This window comes from Cervus elaphus, chromosome 12, assembly GCF_910594005.1.
Source record: "Cervus elaphus chromosome 12, mCerEla1.1, whole genome shotgun sequence".
In the NCBI taxonomy this organism is placed as follows: domain Eukaryota; kingdom Metazoa; phylum Chordata; class Mammalia; order Artiodactyla; family Cervidae; genus Cervus; species Cervus elaphus.
In genome coordinates, this window is record NC_057826.1 from 83,101,350 (window position 1) to 83,122,174 (window position 20,825).

The window sequence follows — 20,825 nt, forward strand, 5'->3', positions numbered from 1 at the left end:
CTGCAGCCTGAGCTCACAAGAGAAGCCACGGCAATGAGAGGCCCACGCACCTCAACTAGAGAGTAGCCCCCACTCGCTGCAACTAGAGAAGGTCCACACACAGCAACAAAGACCCAGCACAACCACATAAATAAATAAAAGTATTTGCAACTAACTTTTAAAACTGGATTTGTTTCTGGGCTATCATCCTTGATCCAATCAATAAACACACACACACCTGTGGATCCAGTTTGGTCCATGGGTCATGAGTTTGCAATTTCTGCTCTAGATACCAGAGTTGGGATGGGCGGTGATGGAAAAAGCACCAAAAAGGACCAGTAGAGAGCTTCTCTGATTAAGATGAGGGTCGAGGAGGGGCACTGAAAAAAAAGCCGCTGAATTCCTCCTGGTGAATAATTTCTCCGCAGTCTATTTCCGAAAGAGCTGTAATTCGGGCTCTGAACAACCTATGATTTACATCCCAGCCGGTGTAAAAGATATTGTGCTGAGCCTTCCGAGTGTGCTCTGTGTGTTTGTATAAATCTCCCTACTCAAAATATCTCCCACAGTTGACTGACAGCCCGTGTAATTTAGCAGAAGGCTAAAAATTAAAATCTTCGAGCCTGCTGAGGGAGTGAAAGAATACAGTAACACTACAGCACCGCCCCCTCGCCCGGCCCGGGCTCGGCAGATGCCAGGGCTGTTCATTTTGGAGACGGAACAAAATATTTGTATTTAGATTTATTAAGTCATTATTCCACCATTTGTTCCAATGCGCTTTATTAAAACCAGATCTCATCTCTGTTTTGAAAGTATTACCTGATTTACATAAGCCGGTCCCAGCCCTAATTACCGCTTCCTTTCGTGTCTTTTCATTTCGAGGGAGCTTTGCTCTCCCCTCCTGTTTTTGTCGCCTGCCTTTATGGCCCATATGTCTGCCTTGAGATAGCAAGAATCTTCAACCTATAAATAGACGGTTCAGAACAGCCCCGCTGCCAGTTATCTGTCCACACATCAACATTACCATAATTGCAACAGTGAATGTGTAATCTCTCTAATCACACGTTCCAGTCGGAAAACTGGATTGGGTTTCATAAATTGTATAATTTGAGGCTTTCCTGAGCTAACCACTGGGTGGGTAGGCTGCTGTGGGTCATCCAGGGCTTGGCCGTGCCCCGCAGCCTGGCCCGGCCCCCAGGGTGGCAGAGCCACACACACACCTGTGGATAATGGTCGTGCGCCCCTGGCTCTGCAACAGGGACGCCTGGGGAATAGGTGAAGCGTAACTTTTTGAGGCCTATTGAGAGGCTGGCACTTTGCACAGGCTCTTTCCTGATTTTCCTTCCATTAACCTTCTAGGGAAAATACCGTAAACACTTGCCTCTTACAGATGACACCAAGGCTCCGAGAGGTTGAGTGAGTATCTGAGGGTCACACAGTAAACAGCTGAGACTCAGATGCATGTCTGAGATTCCATATGCCACTCTTGGTTAAGCAGCTTTCATTTACAACACAGCACAGCTGAAGGCTTCAGTGGATTCCATTTTTTGTTCCTCCAAAGTGCTTTCATTTCTGTCATTTTAGCTAATCCCCAGGACCAACCAAAGAGGTCTTTATAGATAACAAAACTGAGAGGTTACGTACACTGTCCAGGGTCACACAGCTTGTGAAGTAGAACTGGGATTCCAGTCTAGGCTGGCTCCCACACTTTTGAGTGTTATTCCTGAAGCTTCCACAGCCCAAGTGCTGACTGGGGGTCTTTCTTTCCTCTTTGAGAGCCTTTGTTTTCTTTGCCGGCCTCTCAGAAGGATGCTGTAATTGACTTGATGTCAGCAGGCAGAGCCCTGGGGACAGGTGTGGAGAGAGAAGAGCAGTCGGCCTTCTGCCAGCACCCCAGAACCCCTGGGGACAACTCTCTCTCAAGCCTGGTAGGGACCCAAGGAAACTGCCTCTGAAGCCCCCCTCAGGGCTGCTGGGCCAAGGGCTCCTTTTGTTTTGCGTCAGGAGCTTCCTCTGGTCAATGTTATTCAAACTCAAGGTCTTTGGACTGAGATGAGGAGGCTGATGACACCCTGATAGATGGACTGCTCCCCACAGACAGAGCTCCGCTCAGGCTGTGCCTGGTAATTGCGCGGCTTTGCAAAATTTCAGATGTCTATTAGCGGCTTTAAATTGGGCTCTAATCAAATGATGGCCTTGTTACCAGGACGCTCCTTAGGGCCTCCCTCCCTCTTTCCCCCAGCCCTCTTTCTCTCAAAAGGAACTGTCTAATTCAACCCATTTAATTTTTCCAGATGAGGAAACTGACACTCAGAAAGGAGTAGAAACTTACTTAAGGTGTAAGTACATCCCTAGTTCTTTTTGTGATGGTTGTTGAGCTGCATGCGTGTGTGTGCGCCCCCACACACACACACACACACACACATAGCCCTACACGCCATCTCTGCATTTGTTAACTGGGTCTCCAAGCTCCTTTACCCCATTCTGAAGCACTTTAGCCAGCATTTTAGGCAAGGAGTTGGAGCCCAGAGTTTCCCCCTTGCCAGCCCTGTCCTTATAGTGTCCCTGGGCCCCCAAGGAGTCAGAAAGCTTAGTTTTGGGGACTTCCTTGGTGGCACAGTGGTTGAGAATCTGCCTACCAACGCAGGGGACACGGGTTCAATCCCTGGTCGAGGAGGATTCCACATGCTGTGGAGCAACTAGGCCCATGTGCCACAACTATTGAGCCTCTACTGCCCGTGCTACACAAGAGAAGCCCCTGCAATGAGAAGCCGAGCACCGCAACGAAGAGTAACCCCCACTCGCCAGAACTAGAAAATACCCCTGGGAAGCGACGCAGACCTGGGGCAACTAGAAAGAAAGGACTCATGAAAAAAAGTTTTTTAAAAAAGAAAACTTAGTTTCAAGGTGACTCTGTCATGGCCCCTGACCCACGGGTGACCCACCATGAGCTTGCCCTCTACCTCTGGGCATCAGAGCCTGGCCCAGCAGGTGGAGATGAGGACTTTGTATGCCTTCACTTCCCCTGCACAAGGTCTCTGAGCACCAAAGACAGTCCCGGAAACAACTGGGCTGAGGGGGCTGACCCCTGAGCTGGCCCCCACCCAGGGAATGGTGAGGGAGCGAATGGGTCACTGCTCCCAGAGTGCGGTCTGCAGACCACAGCAGCAGTGCCTGGGAGCCAGTTTGAAGGGCAGATGCCCGGGCTCCAGCCGGCCCTGGTGAATCAGAATCTCAGTGTGTATGTGTGTGTGTGTGTGTGTGTTGGGGGGCAGGTGCTCTGTTTCAGCAAGCTCTTTGTGTTTCAGTGTGAGTTTGAGAATGGTGGGTCCTGATCAGCTGATGCCTGGAGATCCTTCCCAGATGGAGAGGCCTAAGAGTCCATTCTCCCTGTGATGGTTCAGGCCCATCTCACACATTCACACCTCGCCAAGACTTTCCCTTACCATCCTCAACAGGATGACTTTCTCCCACCGCACGTCTTCTGTAGCATCTTGAGAATAATGCTCTTCAAGTGCTCAACATGCTGCTTTCTGTTCTGTCATCTCCCCCGCTGGATCCTGAGCTTCTGGTTCATCTTCGGGCTGCACATCTCCTGATAATGGCGGTGCACAGTAGGTGTGCAGAGCGTCTGTGGGTGTGCATTGATTGCCCTGACCACTGGGTCCCCAAGAAACAGGCTCTGTGGCAGACTCTATTGTTGTTCTAGACTCTCAGGGAGACTCTTCATCATTTTACAGCCAGCAAGGCTCTATTATCATTTTCCCTGGGGTTCAGAGGGCTGGCCCCACAGGAATCTCTCAGGTCACAGCAGGGAGCTCAACCTCTCCTCCCCTGTTTCCCCCAGGGCCCACCTACGCCTGGCGGAGACCACTCAGTTGAGACATGTCAGGCTTAGACATATTAGTCATACCTGGTGGCAGCTTAGCTCAGCCTAGGAAGATGCCTGTGGTGACATCCTACACTGCTCCTGACCCAGATCTGGAGAGCTCATCTAGGGCTCATGAGCCAGCTCCCTAGGGGAGGGGAAGGGCTCCTCCCCTCTCTGAGAAGTGACCAAGCAGTTTGAGAAAGGGGGTCCTGCAGTGCCCGACCAAGCCTGGTCTCCTCCAGGTCCCAAATAGGTCCACCTCCTCCAGGAAGCCCTCCTTGGTGCCCTGACCCAGGAGGCAGGAGAGGTGGGTTTTCTCACGTGCCCCCTCCCCACACCCCAGCAAGCTCCTATTCTTGGTGCCTCAGGACCTCAGAGTCATGTGGGATTGAGACTTACCTGCCTGAGGGCAAGCAATTTGCCCCCATGGTTGGCTAGTTCCACATCCTGAAAAAGAAAGTCATAAAGCTGGAATGCCATTCCCACCCCCACACCTCTGCCGCTTCCCCCTCCCCGTTCACCCAGGTGGGGCTCACATCATCAGCTCCCTGTGCCTCAGGGTCCTCCCACGTGCTCCTCCCTCTGCTGTACCCCCTTCCCCCAATCCCCACCCCCCACCCACCCCCTGAAGCATTTCAAACACCTCATCTGGAGCTAGGGGCTGGGATGGCGGGGGTCAGGAGTGGGTGAGGGGGGTGGGGGCGGGTTGGCCCAGAGTGAGATGGGGTATGGAGGACACCTGTCCAGTGAAATGGCATGGGAAAATAAAAGATAACAAAAATCATGCCCTGCCATTAAGCTGCTGTGTGACTGTGTGTGAGCCCGTTGCCCAGTCTGGGCCCATCAGATAAAAGGAGGCTTGGGTTTTCTATGGCTGCAGCACTCTCCTCTCATCATAGGAAATAACTTGGAGGGTTGTGTGTACATGTGTGTGATTCCCCCAAGAACATGTGGGGCCCATCTAACCACATTTTGCTTCACGTTCTTTGCTTTCATCCCCAGGATCTGACCTGCTCAATGAACCACGTGGGGGTCTTCTCCCAGTGCCTGCTGGGGGTTGGGTCCTCTGCTGAGTTCCATTTCCCACCAAGAGGCTCCTCCCCTGACTGGCCAATGCCTAACAAGGATTAGCCAAGTGTGCAAAGAGCTCAGGGGGATCGTCCTCCTTAGATGGTTTGGAGAGCCCCCGTGGGCAGAAGGTACATCCCGACGGTACAGGTTGGGAGGCGGAGATGGCAGATAAAAGACCTGCCGGCTTCTCTGGCAGGCCCAGCCGGAGTGGTGTCTTGTTACCAAGTCTCTGAGCTAGCCACTGCATCTCTGGAATGTGAACAAGATAAGTCGGGAGATTTCTTGTTGACACTTGTCCTGGAGAGAGGGTCCGGGCCTCTGGTCTCAGGTTGTACAACACCTGGGCAGGTTGGCTCCGCAGGAGTTCCTGGTGCTCATGGGGAGGGGGGCCCTCTGTACCAGCAGGGCCAGGCCTCCCCCTGCCCCCTGCCCACCACCCAAGGTGCAGGCAGGATTCCTGGTGGTGGGCCCTGGGGGGTTGTGAGGTGACCCAGAGCCCCTACTCCAGCCCTCTGCAGGGGAGCCCTGGCCGTGGATGATGCAGACCCAGACCAGACTGCCGGTCCCATCCTCAGGGAAAGGCCTAGAACAGGCAGCCCCTACATGAGGCCCTACTGTGTGCAGGGCAGTATGTGAAGTTTTCCCACACTCCCTTTCATCCCCACCATACAACTGAGAGGAAAGGGAAAATGAAATGACTTGCTCTGACTTACAACCATGCCTGTCTTTTGCCAAAGTCCGGGGCCCCAACCTCGGGTCCAGCGTCCCATCCACAGGGGCGTGTGCCTGGCCCGAACTCCCTCAAGAGCTGACAGCCTCAGATATGACAAATATTTGACAAGTACGCCTCAGCTCAGTGATGCAAGAGGCAGCCACGTCTAGATCAGGGGGTCTGACGAGCCCAGTTAACTCCGGGCATCCTGCGACCCTGGCAGGGAACACTCTCCCGCTTTCAGCCCTCTGTGGTGGTGCTGGTGGTGGTATCCAGCCGGCCGGCTGACTCAACAGCCTCATTCCCACAATCCGAGAGGGTAAGCACCCTCCCCCTGGAGTCGGCTTGGCTTTGACGGCCTGTCTGGGGGTACCTCCGCAGCCAGCAGCCCGCCCCCCCCAACCCATCAGCACAGCCCTGGGGCTCGGGCCAGCCTTCCCACAGCTCAATCACAGTGCTTGCCCTCTTTCTCAGCCTGCTGCCCTCTCCCCTGAGATCAGAGGCCACTTCTAAATTCCTCTGGCCACCTCAAGCCTCCCCTTGGCCAGGCTGTGGTGATTTCCTTGGCTCCAGCCCCAGAGCCCCTGTCCTGCCCCCAAGAAGAGTTCGTCTCCCAGAGTAAACAGCTTGCTTGCCAGGCTCCGGGCCCCTGCCCCCAACAGCTTAGAGCAAGTCCTGTATAAAGAGGGCTCAGGCCCAACCGGGGCATGGAAGCCAGGGAGGGAAGTGGATCTTGGCTGGACTTTCAAACGGGATGTGTGGGAGGGCGAGATACGGTTAGCTAGTGCAGGTAGGGCGCAAGACCATCTGCTCCGTCCAAGAGAAACACAGCGCCCCACACTGCAGCACTCACCCCAGGAGGCGGCCAGCCGGAGAGAGCTGCGCTGCGACCTTGAGCAAGGCTGTGACCTTGAGCGAGGCTGGCAGCTTTCACATCCTCTCCCCACATCTGTAAAATGGGCACAACTGCTCCTGCCGGCCAGGGTTACACAACACAACACACACAACCTTCTCTCTCAAGGGGCTAGCTGGCAGGGGGCCTGCTCCAAAGTGCTCCAGACACGGTTATTTCTTTCTATTCCGTGCACGAGTCCAACAGGCTTTGTGCAATCTTCGATGGCTCTCGTTTCACATTCGTCTTTCTGGGAGCCTGTGGGAAGGGGCGTACAAGGCACTTTGCAAATGGTGCCAAGCTCTGTCGGCGTTTGTGCTGCTGTCCCCCCAGCAACCCCCAGGGGAGTGGGCAGACACCCATCCCCCATACCTCCCACCTGAACACACATGCTTGACCCAGCGAGGAGCCAGAGGTCACAAACAGGAAGATCATTCCACAAATAAGGGTGGCCACAGAAGATAACTTGGTTGAGCCCTAAATAAGTGCCAACCACTGGGGGTGGCACTTGGTGACCCCGAGGGGCAAAAGTTCTGCCAGAAAGTCTCATGGGACAGAGGTGGAGGAGGGTGCCTATATCCCAGACAAGTGTAAAACAGGCCAAAAAGAGGTGTGGACACCTTGCCTACAGGATCCTGTTTCAGTGAGAAATCAGGGCTGAGTGGGGCATCCTGGAGGAGGGCCTGAGGACTCTGAAGGATGAGCAAGAGTTCGCAGGGTAAACTGAGAGCAAGGGCATGGAGCCCCATGCCCTGGCTAACCAGGGAGGTAGGAGGTTCTTCCAGAACCTTCAGGCGCAGGGAGGAGCCTCGGTGCTCCTCACAGGTGACTCTGGAGGTATGGGGAGGCCCCTGGGGGACATCAAGACACACCCACCAAGGAGGGACATGTGTGACACCTGTGGCCAGCCTCAACCTTCCAGAAACTGGTTGGGTTAGATGAGGCTCACCCCTGACATATTTCAAGAGCAGTGCTAACCAGCTGGGCTCCAGCTATGGGCGTGGCCTGAGAGGTCAGATGTCACTTCTTTCTCAGGTGACTCTGCTGACCCCTTGATGAACAGACCCATGTATCTAGGTGTGCTCACTGATTCCAGAGACTCAGAGGTGCTCCCCTCCCCCACCATCAAGGAAGCCCCGAGATGATCCAACTCTTGTATTCTACAGATGAGGAAACTTGGGGGGAAATGGGCCTTGCCAGAAGTCCGTGTGGAGACAGGGCAGAACTGGACTGAGACTGCTGGCTTCTACAGGTTCTCCCATTGGCACCTGGCTGCTGCCACTTTCTCAATATGTGTCCCTGCGCAGATGCTGTCTTCAGCATTCTGTCACATGATGGAGGGGAGCTTGCACTTTCCAGCACTTACCAGGAAAAACCTGCTCCCTCCCCAAGACTCCTCTCTTAGTAAAACCTTCTCACTCTGGTCCCTCATGTGCCGTCCTGCTGGTCAGCTGCATCTCTATGGCTCCATGGCAGCTCCCAGCATCCACCCAGGGTATGCAGGCATCCTCCCCCCCAGCACTCTCCCTGGCCACCGCTGGCTGGATTTGACTCATTCCAATCCAATCTTATCCCTTTATTGACAAGAGTCCATGCCCTCCTCACCCCCATGCTAGGTCTATTATTACCACAGCCAATAAAATATTTCTAAAGAACATAAACAAGTGGCTTTTCTGCTTAAAATCTTGCAGAGCTACCCAGTGGCCTTGAAAATTAAGTTCTTGCTCTCTGTATGGTCTGCAGAGACACTCGTGGCCAGCCCCACCTGCCCAGCAGTGCTCCCTCCTGCCTTCTGCCCATTCCATCTTGGCAGTAGCTGGGCAAAGGCTCCTTGCTTCTAGACAATTTGTTTCCACCCATCTTTCTGTCCAGAGGAATAAGATGTGCTTGGGCCAGCTGAATACACTTTTACCTTAAGGTTGGCTTGCATGCTGGGTTTTTAAATCCAATTCCCTTTTGACAGAAACGTTCTCAAGTCCTCCTTCCTATTCTGGACTTTGGGAAACCCTCACATACAAGAGAATCATTTGTAAACATCCTTCCATGGTGGTTTCCTTCCATAGGCTCACACAACTTTTTTTATGTCGAGAGCTTTTCTGGGGCTTGAAATGAAAGTCAGGAGAAAGGGTCATTATGAGCATCAATGTCTAGCAGTGTGCAGTGACCCATTGGCTGCTGAATAAATAACGTAATCAAGAAGTTCAACCCATGGATTCATCAGGAACAAGGGCTGATATTCAAAGTCCCAGACAGTTCAGTTGGAAGAATAATAAAAGCGCAGCTGAGATGGGAGTCTGGGACAACCCCCTCCCCAGCCTCCGCCTGGGCTCTGCTTCATGGCAGACCTCACAAAAGCACAGCCCAAACGAGCTTCATTCCTGGGCTCTCATAACTGGACTTTCAGCTTTCTCGAACAACGCTTCCTGTGTTATGTCTGCAGTTTGTAGGATCTGATAAGAGACTAGATTCAAAGTTCAAAAGGGACCACACTTTGTAAATAGTTTCAAAGAGAAGCACTATTTATGCCTGGGAGGAGATATACGGTAGGAGATGAGACAGCCTTTAAGTTAGACAAGCTAAAGGGGAATCCCAGATCCACTCTGTGAACCTGGGCGAATTCCTGAATTTCTCCATCCCTGGTGTCCTTATCTGCACGGTGGAGATCATAATGAACTCACTTCCTCGGGTGGTAGTCAGTGATAATATGCAAATATGCGTATAGTCTGTGCTCAGTAAATAGTATTTGTGGAGGGGGTGATTGCCAATGAAATTACTGATGTGAGCAGAACAGCTTATCCATACTTGTCGAAGATAATTTTTGGCAGAACGAGACCATCGCTGTGACAGCAAATGGTATAGACCAGTCACCTAGAACTGCAGCTCAGGACTCTCCTGGTGGCACAGTGGTTAAGAATCCACCTATCAATGCAGGGGACACAGGTTCAATCCCTGGTCCAAGAAGATCCCACGTGCCCAAGGGCACTCTCCATGCCACAACTACCAGAGCCCTCATGCCTACAGCCTCTGCTCTGCAACAAGAGAAGCCACTGCAACGCAAAGCCCGCACATTGCAATGAAGAGAAGCACCCACTCCCTGAAACTAGGGAAAGCCCACACACGGCAACAAAGACCCACCATAGCCTAAACAAATAAAATAATCATTAAAAAAAAAAGAACTGCAGCTCAGAAAGGGAGACCTCGAGTCAAAGCCTACACAAGGACAAGTGGCAGGTGCAAAGGGCTGAATATGGGCCCCAAAGAGATCAAGTCCTAACCCCTAAACTCTGTATAAAAGTGACCTTATTTGAAAAAAAAGGATAGTCGGAGGTATGATTAAGAACTTCGAGGAGATTACCATGGATTATCCGATGGGTCTTCAATGCAATCACAAGTGTGTTTTTAAAGAACAGGCAGGACTTCCCTGGTGGTCCAGTGATTAAGAATCCACTTGCCAAAGCAGGGACACAGGTTCGATCCCTGGTTCGAACATGCCATAAGGCAACCAAACCAGTGCACCACTGCTACTGAGTCTGAGCACCCTAAAGTCCATGTTCTGCAATGAGAGAAGCCACTGCAATGAGATGCCCATGCACCGCAACTAAGAGTAGCCCCCACTCACTGCAACTAGAGAAAGTTCTCACACAGCAACAGAGACCAAGTGCAGCCAAAAATAAATGAGATTTTTTTAAAAAGAGAGACAGGGGGAGATTTGATACACAAACACAGAGGAGAAGGTAATATGAAGACACAAGAGAGAGATTTGAAGGTGCTGGCATTGAAGACCAGAGTGATGGGGCCATAAGCCAAGGGATGTTGGCAGCCACCAAAAGCTATAAGAAACAAGGAACAGATTCTCCCTTGGAGCCTGCAGAGGGAGTGAGGCCCTGCTGACTCCTTCATCTTGGCCCAGTAGTACTCATTTGGGATTTCTGGCCTCCAGAGCTAGGAGAGAAAAGCTTTCTGTTGTTTTAAGCCCCCAAGTTTGTGGTGATTTGCTATAGCAGCCCTAGGAAACTAATACACCCAGGGTCATAGATTCTAGCCTATTTTACTCGCAAGGAAAGACTCAGAAAACAGTAGCAACTCACCCAAAGCCACACAGCATGTTAGCCTCAAGGCCAGGGCCAGACCAAGATACCCAATCCCTGCCCCACTGTGCTTCCTCTTCCCTTGCCCAGCTTCCTCCCCCTAGGAGGCCTTAGACCCCTGCCCTGGACATCCTTGGTTGCCTTAGTGACTTTATCTTTACTTACTGCTGCCCCTGAGTGAGACCAGCTTGTACCAAATGCTGTCCCTGTGGTCACCACTGCCCTTTGCCTAGATGCCCACCTGTGTCACAGGTTGTGTTCTTTCGGAGAAGACTCAGAGGGTGTTTGGGATGCTGGATCTTTACTAAGGATCTACACCAGGGAAGGAATCGGGGAGGAAGTAGGATCAGGAGGGAGAATCGAATTGCAGTGCATAACTGACAAAGCCTCAGCCAGCCCCATAGGGAGTTGTCCAGCTGGAGCAGCCCAGACCTAACACTTCCATCTGGCTCAGTCACCAGGTGTCGGCTGCCCTGGGGAGGGCATGACCTCCACCTGGGGGGCTCTCTGCAGTGAAATCCCCCCGGGGCCACCTGCTAACTGCCCTCCCTGAAGCTGGGCAGAGAAGCCTTCCCTGAAGGAGGGCCAGCACATGCAGACCACAGTGCGGCACTCCCAGGCATCCTACAAGCAAGGGCTGCATCCCAGCGGGGCCTGGATGGCTTGCCAACAGCAGCCGCACCCTCCCCAGTGGCCAAGACCCTCCCCACTCAAAATGGGACATGTGCACAGGTAGCCCAGACTCCACCTGGGAAGCTGTGAGAAATGCAGACTGCTTTGGACCCCACGGTCCATCTGAGAAGCATGCTCCATCCCAGGGGTTGGATGACTCCAGGCACCAAATCCGGTAGCCACCTGACTTCATAGGTCCTTCGAGCTAAAGATGATTTTTGCCTCTTTTACGAAAAAGAACATGTAACAGAAACTTTATGACCCCCAAAAGCCTATTCAGTTATGACATAGCCTTTGGCAGAAAACTCTCCCCAACCTCTGCTCCAGAGGGACCACCAGCAGGGAAGACGAGACGCCGGGTGCTGAGATCTCTCCCTGGAGCCCTCCTGGTGTTTGAGGCCAGCCCTCTGCCCCTTCCTCCCACATCCTGACTTCTTTCCTTCTTTACCCACCTCCTTCCCTTCTCTTTCTCCCACTTTCTTCTTTGATTTCCTCCCCTCCCCTCCTGCCTCCTGGCTTTTCTGTCTCCAGGGTATGTGTGTGTGTGTTTCTTTCTGTTGGAGCGTGCATGTCTCAAGCTCTCTCTCACTCCTATCTCTGAGACGGGCTTTGTGTCTGCGCATCTCTGTCCGTCTCGCCCTGCGTCCCTCCCCACACTCCAGCTACAGATCAAAAGCGTCTTCACCCTGCACCCAGGGTGGTGAGCACAGGCTGCTGTTTGGAGCAGTCGTGGGCACTGCAGGCAGCCTCCTGTCTTCAGTCCTGCCACGTCTGCACCTGCTCCACGAGTGCTCACAGCTTCAGGCATTCTCTTCTCAGCTCGGCCTGCACCATCGTCTCTCCCTGCCCCCAGATCTCCCTTCTCCATGAGGCCTTTAATCTTTGCAGCTTTTTTTTCCTTCAACATCCCTGACTCTCTTGTGAAATGCAAATTAATTAGCGTCTAATTACTCACCCGGCGCTGCATGTAGAGCCTTCTCTTGTTAGGTTCCTGTCGAACAGCTCTCTCATCCGCTGAGAACTGGGCCCATGAGGAGCAATTCCAGTTCAGGGAGGCAGACAGTGGTGGAGAGAAGGCCCTACCCCTCCCTCCACACTTTTGTCAGCACCCACCTCATCAGTGGCTCCCAGACACACAGCCAGGTCGGGCAGCTGCCCGCCGCTCATCCTAATTGCCGGCGTCATTCTGAAAATTGATGGTGCCGAGCTCTGTGAGAGGCCAGGAGTGAGAATGAGCTGCTGTCCTCAGGGAGGTGACCGTGGGGCTGAGAAGCCAAGCCCTCTTTGTGTAACAGGTGTTCCCTCGTGTGACCCTCCAGGCAGCAGGTGATGAAACAAGATCCAGTCTTGAAACTTGGACAGACTGAGTTCAAATGTGGGAGGTGAATGCCAGAGCCCCTGAGCATATCCTAAGCTGTAGTGTATAATCTCCAGTCCTGGAGAGGCGGCGGGGGCAGAAGGAAGAGAACAGGGCTCCACCAACCAAGCCCTGGGAGACTTTAGGCCTGGATGCGCGAGCCTCGGTTTCCTCATCTGGGAACTGATGAGAATGGGGCCAGCAAGGTAAAAAGAAGCCTCCAGCTGCAAAGTGCGGAGCGTGGGCTGGGCACAGTGTAGGTGTTCCAATAAATAATCCATCTGATTTTTCTTTGCCTTTATGATCTCAAGGGGTAGATCTGTGTTGGATGGACCTGGAGTTGGGTTTTTGTCCAGGACAGAGCCCAGGTGGCTCAGAGGTAAAGAATCTACCTGCCAATGCAGAAGATGCAGGAGACATGGATTCCATCCCTGGGGCAGGAAGATCTGCTGGAGGAGAAAATGGCAACCCACTCTAGTATTCTTGCCTGGGAAATCCATGGACACAAGAGCCTGGTGGGCTACAATCTGTGGGGTTGCAAGAGTCTGTCACGACTGAGCAACTGAGCATGCACATGCATGCAGCCCCCACCTTGGGTTCCTGGCCCATCCTCCCAGCCTCTCCCAGTACAGTCACCACAGTCACCCCTAGGAGCTTTGTCCTATCCCAGCCAATCCTTACAAAAGTTGAAAGATCAGGCTTCCACCCACTAACTGGAAGAAGGAGATCACCCTCCACTGGCCTGAATTTGGGAAACTCAGCTCTGAGATCTGGACTCCTGGAACCCATCATCCCAGGGTTCACCCACAGACGCTCACCCTGACAGCCCGTAACCCACCTCACCATGTCCTGGAGATCCTCAGGCTTCAGCAGTCTGCCTACATGGCCTGTCTGTCCCATTCCAGTCCCCTCCAGCCCTGCTGCCCTCACTTCAGCTGGCTTGCAGCCTCACCTCTTCCCAGCTCTGATCACTTCCCTCCAGACTGAGCCCTGTTCCCCGCAAACCCCATATCTGATGCTTACGGCTCACATGAGACCACCAAGTTCAGAATTCTCCACTGGTCACTATTTGTATTTCCTGATGGTCTGAGTAGGTGTGAGTGCGGTTCTGTTTCTCTAGCATACTGTCAACATGTTAAAGGAGGGGACCACTCCAGACCCTCAAGGACCATACCAGACCCCCAAGAAGACTGAGTGCAGCACAGTGCTGGGACTGCAGCTTGCCCAGCCAGCATCTGGGGGGCTGAGTGGACGACCTGATGTACAGCCTCACCCAACTTGCTGGCGCCAGGTTGGCAGATGTGTCCAATGAAGATTGGAGAATATAGGGGTGAGGGGGCACATGGATGCCTTGAGAAGCCACCCTGTGCTGGGCACAGACTCTAGCCCTAAGGTCTTCCAAGTACACACCATCATTTCGTGCTCACAACAGCCTTGTATTGTTCTTCCCCATTTTATGGTGGGGATCTGAGCCTGGTGGAGTTTCACCAACCAACCCAAGCTTATACAACTACATACATGGTGGGGCCCAGCCTGCACCAGACCTACCTGTCTCTGGAGTTCAAGGCCTCTCTGGTTGGTCCAGTTGCTCAGGGCTCTCTGCCATCTCCCTCTGGCCTGGGTTGACAAAGGCAAGCCAGTTGGCTCAAACCTTTGCTCTGCTGTTGGCCTCTGGAGCCCCAGTGACCTTTGGTCCTTCTTTCCTAGTCAGTCCCTTGGGGCTGGAAATCTGCAGGCCTGGGGAGGTCCAGGCCACTCTGTATGTGGGACACTGGTGGGGACAGAGGCTCTGCCAACCACCAGGCCAGGGGCCCATGGAGCTCGTGACTCTCTCTGGGATAACCAGGTCCACAGGCTCTCACCACCCAGGGGCCAGTGGCTGCGGCTGCAGTGGGCTTCTCTGCTCAGCAATGTTGCTGGTGCAAGCCCTTCACTCTACCGATGGGGAGACTGAAAGCAAAGGAGGGAGGTAGCTTACCCAGGACTTCAGCAGAGCAGGGCCTGGGACCAGGTGCCCTGATGCCACTCCAGGGCTCGTCCTGCCACTCCCAGCTCAGTTTCATAAATGTGCAGAGAGCCACGCGGCCCCCGGAAACAGCAGCTCGACCCCACATGCTGGCCGGGAGCGCTGCGGGGGCAGGTGGGTGAGCTCAGTGAATTTTCCTGGAGGAAAGGCCGTGAGGTCGGTCAGGCCCGGCTCAGCGCACAGGCCTCCAGGTGCATGGGCCAAAGCCAGGAAGATGGCTCTCCCTGCTGAGGCGAGTGACAGGCCGAGGGGTAGAGACAGAGGCCTCAAAGGACAGGGGAGGTCAGGGACGGTCCGAATACTCTGTGGCAGGGTGGGGACTCTGAAGTCTTGGCTTCCCCTTGTCCCTGCACCCCGGGGGAATGTCCCTGACGCTCTGGCGGCCCTCGAGGCCAGCATTTCCCAAGATGGCTGTTGAAACCCTGCCCTGCGCTGCCAGGATGGCACTGGGGGAAAAGCACCTTTCCCAAACCTCACGTCACCTCACCCCACCTCACCTCACCTCGGGAGCTCAGCCTCCTCTCTCTCTGTGAGCTGGACTGCCGGCGTGTGCTTCCACGGGCAGGCCGGCACCTGGTTCTTCTCTGCGTGGGGCTTCTCCACCCTCTGATGGAAAGATCTCTGAGTCCACAGAACACGCGTTCGCTGCATTGCCTGGGCTCTGCCCTGACCCCTTCCCCTCCAGCAACCTCAGAGAACCCAGGCCAGCCCACCTACATCACACCCTCCCTCAGGAAGCCATGCGGGGTCTGGACCGGGACGCTGACTCGGAATGAGGCAGGTCCTGCTTTTGAGGAGGGGCTGGCAGTTAATGGAACAGAGAAAACAATGGATGTGACTCACTGCAACATAGGCTAGAGAGCGGGTACTCCTGCAAAGTGCTAAGGGATGAGGAGATGGCTTTCCAAGGGGAGACCCAGCTCGGCTCCCTGAAAGAGGTGGCACGTGCCCTAGAGACAGATGCATGGGGCTCAGCGCCGTCTGAGAGCATGATGTATTAGGAAGATCTTGACTGTGCAAGGAGTTTTACCTTGGGTAAAACTCTAAGCAAGGGTTTTACCTCTAAGCAAGGGCTTAGAGGTGAGAGAAGCAAGAAGCAGGGAGGAGGACCTTGGGTGGCAAGGTAGGGAGCTGGAGAGGGGCAAGAGGCAGGGAAGCCATACGACTAGATTTGTGAAAATAAACCACTCCAGCCTCAGGGTCAAGAATTGAGGGGTGGAGGCAGGGGTGGGGGAGGGTAAGGGGCAGCTGCTGAGACCAGCACAGAGGGGACTGCACTGGCCCAGGGGAGAGAGAGAGCCCAGGCGATGATGAGAAGGGTTCAAGGGAGGAAGCAAAGTCGAAAGACAGGTAGACGGTGGAAGTGGCAGAACTGGTGACTGATGGCAAGGTTGGGGGCAGGCAGGGGCAAGATTACAAAGGTAGGAGTGGTGTGGGGCCCACCTTTCTTGCTGGGGTGTCTGGCTGGCTGGAAGTGTATAGTGCTGGAGGAGACAGCAGGGAGAGAAGTTTGGGGAGCGCAGGAAAGAGGTCGACCCTGGAGACGGTGACTGGGAGTCGTGAGGTGGGAGGGAAGCCAAGGAGAAGATGAGGGACCCAGACAGGTGCCAGATGGGGAGTGACAGCAGAAGGGACAGGGCCTGCATATGAGGACCCTCCCCTCCCCACTTCCCACCCGCGCCTGCTCTCTAACCCTGCAAATCAGTACTCTGCCTCTCAGAAACTGTCTGCTTAATTATGATCATTCCCCACCCCCACACTGTTCCCATGGCAACAGTCCTTCCCCCTCCCCCTGTAGGGGCTGGTGCTCAAAACTGCCAGGGAGCTCACAGCCAAGTGCCTGGCCACACCACTGCAGTCATCGCAGGCTGAGGCCAGGAGATTCAGCAGCCCCCCTCACCCCACCCTGATGGCCTCCTGTGCCACTCTGCCCCACACACCCACCCCCACACTGGGCACAAACAAAAATCTCCCTAATCTTTCCCTCCCCCCACCCACAGCCATCCTTCTGTGTCCAACCCAGGACAGACGTTCCACAAACAAGAAGCCCCCATTCTTGTGTTAGGTCATTGGGGCTTATTTGTTACTGCACCACCCACCAGCCTGTCCTGACTGATACAGCCCCTGTGCTGCAGTGACACCATGCCAAGCAAGCCACTTGTTTTCCACTTCCCCCAACCTGGACAGTGGGGACCATCACCTGCTCACCCCACCTTCACCTTTCCAAGCTGCCCGGTCCTCTACTGCCCCGAACTCCAGAAGCCCTCTCTACACTCCCTCACACTGTCACGTCCCCCCGGTCTTTCCACCTCCCCACCTGAACTGTGGGCTTCTTAGAGTGAAAATCAGGCCTGAGTCGCCTTTGTGTTGCTCAGAAAACCAAACGCTGTGCTGAACGTGTGGGAACTGAACTGAGAGGCCCTGTGGGCGCCTCCGCCACATAACATCCTCGATCCGGGGCTTCCCTTCCTTCCCCACTCTGCCCTGCCTCCAAGATCCCATCAGGGGAGCAGGAGAAAGCCACGACAGAGAGACGGAAAATATTCCTGGTATTGTTCTAAGGTCACAGCCTGCGGTTGTGGGAGGAAGTGGAGGGGGGTTGGGAAATGGGGAGGAGAGGTTAACAAGATTAAAAAAGCCATAATGAGACCACAGCACAAACCCTGCAATTATGCTCCCAAATTTAATCAAAACAGCTTCCCGCACTGGGTCTGTAATGCATCTAACAGGCCCCGTCAGGTTCTGCCTCCCAGGCCCGGCCCTTGAGATACCACAGAGGCAGAGATCTTCTGCAGAGCTCCAGGGAGGCGGGGAGGGCCTGCCTTCTAGCACCACCCCCCACCCCACCCCAGCCCATCCCACTGAGATAGGCCTATGGGGCTCCACGTGGCTCTTTTTTTCTCCACTCCTCCCCATCACCTCCCCCTGCTTCTCGTCTCTGCCTCCCGCTCTCTCATCTTACCCAGCTCTACTGCTGCCTCTGCAGCGGGCTCTTCATGGACATGACCACCATCTGTGACCCGGGGTTTCTCAGGAAGGGTTCCTTCAGAAGCCCCCCACCACCACCCTGGGATGACTCCTTTCTTAATCAGACCCCAGAGCAGATCTGGCCTGGCCTGCCTGTGTTGACCTTCTTGAGAAGACAGTACTGTCTCCAAATGGTTTTGGTCTCCCCTGGCATATGGAGATCAGTACCTTTAGCAGGGGTAGTTAGGTGCTCACTGATGATCCATATGTTCCCCTCCTTGTCCCAGCCTCCCTTGGGAAAGGGTTGGGGCCGTGTGACTACTTCTGGCCCGTGAACTGTGGCTTCCAGGTCAAGAATGGAGAAAGAAACATCCTTCTCCATCTCTCTCTTCCCTTGCTCTGGTGATAGGTTTTTTTTTTTTTTAATTGCTTAAATTTAATTTCTCTTGGGATTTCAGTGAGGGCAGTGATAACTATAATATTTTGCTGTCTTTTATTATGTGAATGCTAAGTATCAGGTATCATAACAGGTACTTTATCTGCATTAACCAACTTAATTCTCGTGACAACCTGTATTACCTAGAAATTGACTCCATTTTACAGATGAGGTAGTAAGATGATATGTATTTTGACTGGTGTACAAGGTGAAGAAGGCTACCCAACCCACACTGGACCTTTACAATATGGTAGTTTATAGGAGGGGCCTCCCTGGTCACTCAGATGGTAAAGAATCTGCCTGCAATGTGGGAGATCCAGGTTCGATACCTGGGTCATGAAGATCCCCTGGAAAAGGGAATGGTTACCCACTCCAGTATACTTGCCTGGAGAATTCCATAAATAATTGCATTAAAATAGTTTATGCAATAAAAACACGACAGGAAGAGTTTCAGAGAGCTTCTGGGTTGGTGAACACATGGAGATCTGGAGAGAGCTCCACACCCTTTCCCCATTCCTTGCCTGGTGTATCACTTCCCTCTGGCTGTTCCGGGGCTCTAGCCTTTCATTCTGAGTTCTAACCATTTCAGTCTAGTGAGTGGGCTTCCCAGGTGGCTCAGTGGTAGAGAATCCTCCTGCCAATGCAGGATATGTAGGTTCAATTCCTGGGTTGAAAAGATCCCCTGAAGAAGGAAATGGCAACCCACCCCTGAGAAATCTCATGGACAGTGGATCTGGCAGGTTACAGTCCATGGGGTGGCGAAAGAGTTGAACATGACGTAGTGACTAAACAACAAAATCTAGTAAGTAAAGTGTTACTCAGAGAGGGCATGGCGACCCCCTCCAGTATTCTTGACTGGAGAATCGCGTGGACAGAGGAGCCTGGTGGGCCACAGTCCATAGAGTTGCAGAGTTGGACATGACTGAAGCAACTTAGCTGGAAAGCAAAGTGTTACCCTGAATTCTGTGAGCAACTCTAGCAAATTAATTGAACCCAAGGAGCAGGGTCACAGAAACCTCTGATTTATAGCCAGTTGGTCAGTAGTCCAGGTGACAACCTGCACTTGTGATTGGTACCCAAAGTTGAGTAGGGGGGCAATTTCATAGGACTGAGAATTTAACCTGTATGTTTCAACTCTAACTCCAGGCAGATAGAATCAGAATTGAGTTGACCTGTAAAGCATTTACCTGGTATCAGAATGGCTTGTTGTGGGGGGAAATCCCACACATCAGAACTGGTGTCAGAATTGAAGATGTTGGTCCAAGATCAAGCATAATCTGGGTCAGGGTGGTCCAGGCTCAAAGACGAGTTCAGATTCTTGGCAATTTCTGGCCTCTAAAGGGAAAGCGGGGCGGTTGTACTCTGACACCAAGGACTTAGGGTATTTTGTCAGCCAGGGGCTGGGCTTTCCTGTAAGACCCTACTCTGAAACAGCTCAAGGATTCCAGTCCATCCCAACCCATCCCACCCATTCATACAACAAATACTGTTTGAAGGCACTCCCCATCTTTGTCCTCAGGAGGAGGGAGGAGACAGCGGTGAGAGCAGAATGCAGACTTTCCACCTGGAAGACCTGAAATAAAGCACAGCTGGCCTTGGGCTGGATCCCTGGCCTCTCTGAACCTCATTTTCTAAACAGAGCTAATAATACCCTCCACTTCCCTATCTCCTAGGATGGTTTTGAGAATCAAGAGACTTTCTCTGACAAAGGGGGTTGGAGGTTGTTATTAAGAAGATAAAGACTTAATTCCTTGAGATACAAAGTAGTCAGTCATTAGTGTAGTTAGAGAGGTGCAGATAAGGGGTTATGAGAGAAAGCCAAGGCGAGAGAGAGGGAACTGTTTGTGACGATGGAGAAGAGGAAAGGCATTGAAATTAAAGAATGAATATAATCCCAACAGACAAAAATGGCAAAGAAAGTCTAGCCCTTCAGGGAACAGAGAAAGCAAAGGTGTAGAAGCTAGAAATACTAGAGCAGTTTGCAGAAACAGCGCAAATCGCCATGGATATTTGTAGGGGTCCTTGGGAGATAATATTGTAAGTGTATCTGGGGACCTGACAGAGTGCCTTGGACACCAGGCAGAAGCATTTGGACTTTATTTGGTGCCCAGTCGTGGGAACTTGTTAGACACGTGCATATTCAGGCTGCACGCCAGGCCTTCTGAAGGAGGAAATCTTGGGGGGCTTGGGCAGGAATCTGGGTTTTATCAAGCCCTCCTGGAGATGCTGACACCCCCTCCAGTGGGAGACCCACTGATGTGGCAGGTACTGTCAGCACGCAGCCCTGCCAGCTCCCATCCGCCACCATCGGAATTCCTCTGAGATGGGCTTCTTGTGGCCACTGAAGCCAGCCCTGCTTAAGCACGAAAAAACTGGGGATGTCAACAATTAGTGTCCCAGGGGAGCAGCAGTCACTCAAAGGCTGACAGGAATTGGTGCTGCGCCCCAGCTCCCTAAACACTCAGATGTGTGGCTGAGATGGGGTTTCACACTCCAGTCCACGTGGTCACGGTCGTGGGGGTCACTGAGGTAATAGACCCTGCCTGTGTGGGGCACCTCCCCTCCCAGTCTGACTTCTCTCCTCCCATTGCCCAAACGAAGCACTGCCGTTGGAGCCCTCGGCTCTGCAGTCAGGGAAGCTGAGATGGTTCATGCATGCGTGTACAGAAATACGCACGTGGTGTCTCTTCTGTGCTCACAGAAGTACAGGCCAGAGTGGGGTACTGACTTCCTGGGCTGGGAATGGCACTGGTT

The 20,825-nt window shown here is 53.2% G+C and overlaps 1 long non-coding RNA gene across 2 annotated transcripts; it reads right to left on the bottom strand.

Moving 5' to 3' along the window:
* Positions 1–234: 234 nt before the first annotated feature.
* Positions 235–12,498, bottom strand: LOC122705558. 2 transcript variants are annotated; one of them, XR_006344135.1, is made up of 6 exons: positions 12,241–12,498; positions 6,487–6,783; positions 4,861–5,170; positions 4,250–4,297; positions 3,426–3,610; positions 235–1,823 (listed from the first exon to the last, which is right to left on the bottom strand). It is a non-coding gene; the product is annotated as an uncharacterized LOC122705558 (long non-coding RNA). The 2 variants fall into 2 exon arrangements; XR_006344134.1 differs by lacking the exon at positions 12,241–12,498 and having other exon boundaries at positions 6,487–11,690.
* Positions 12,499–20,825: the final 8,327 nt, after the last annotated feature.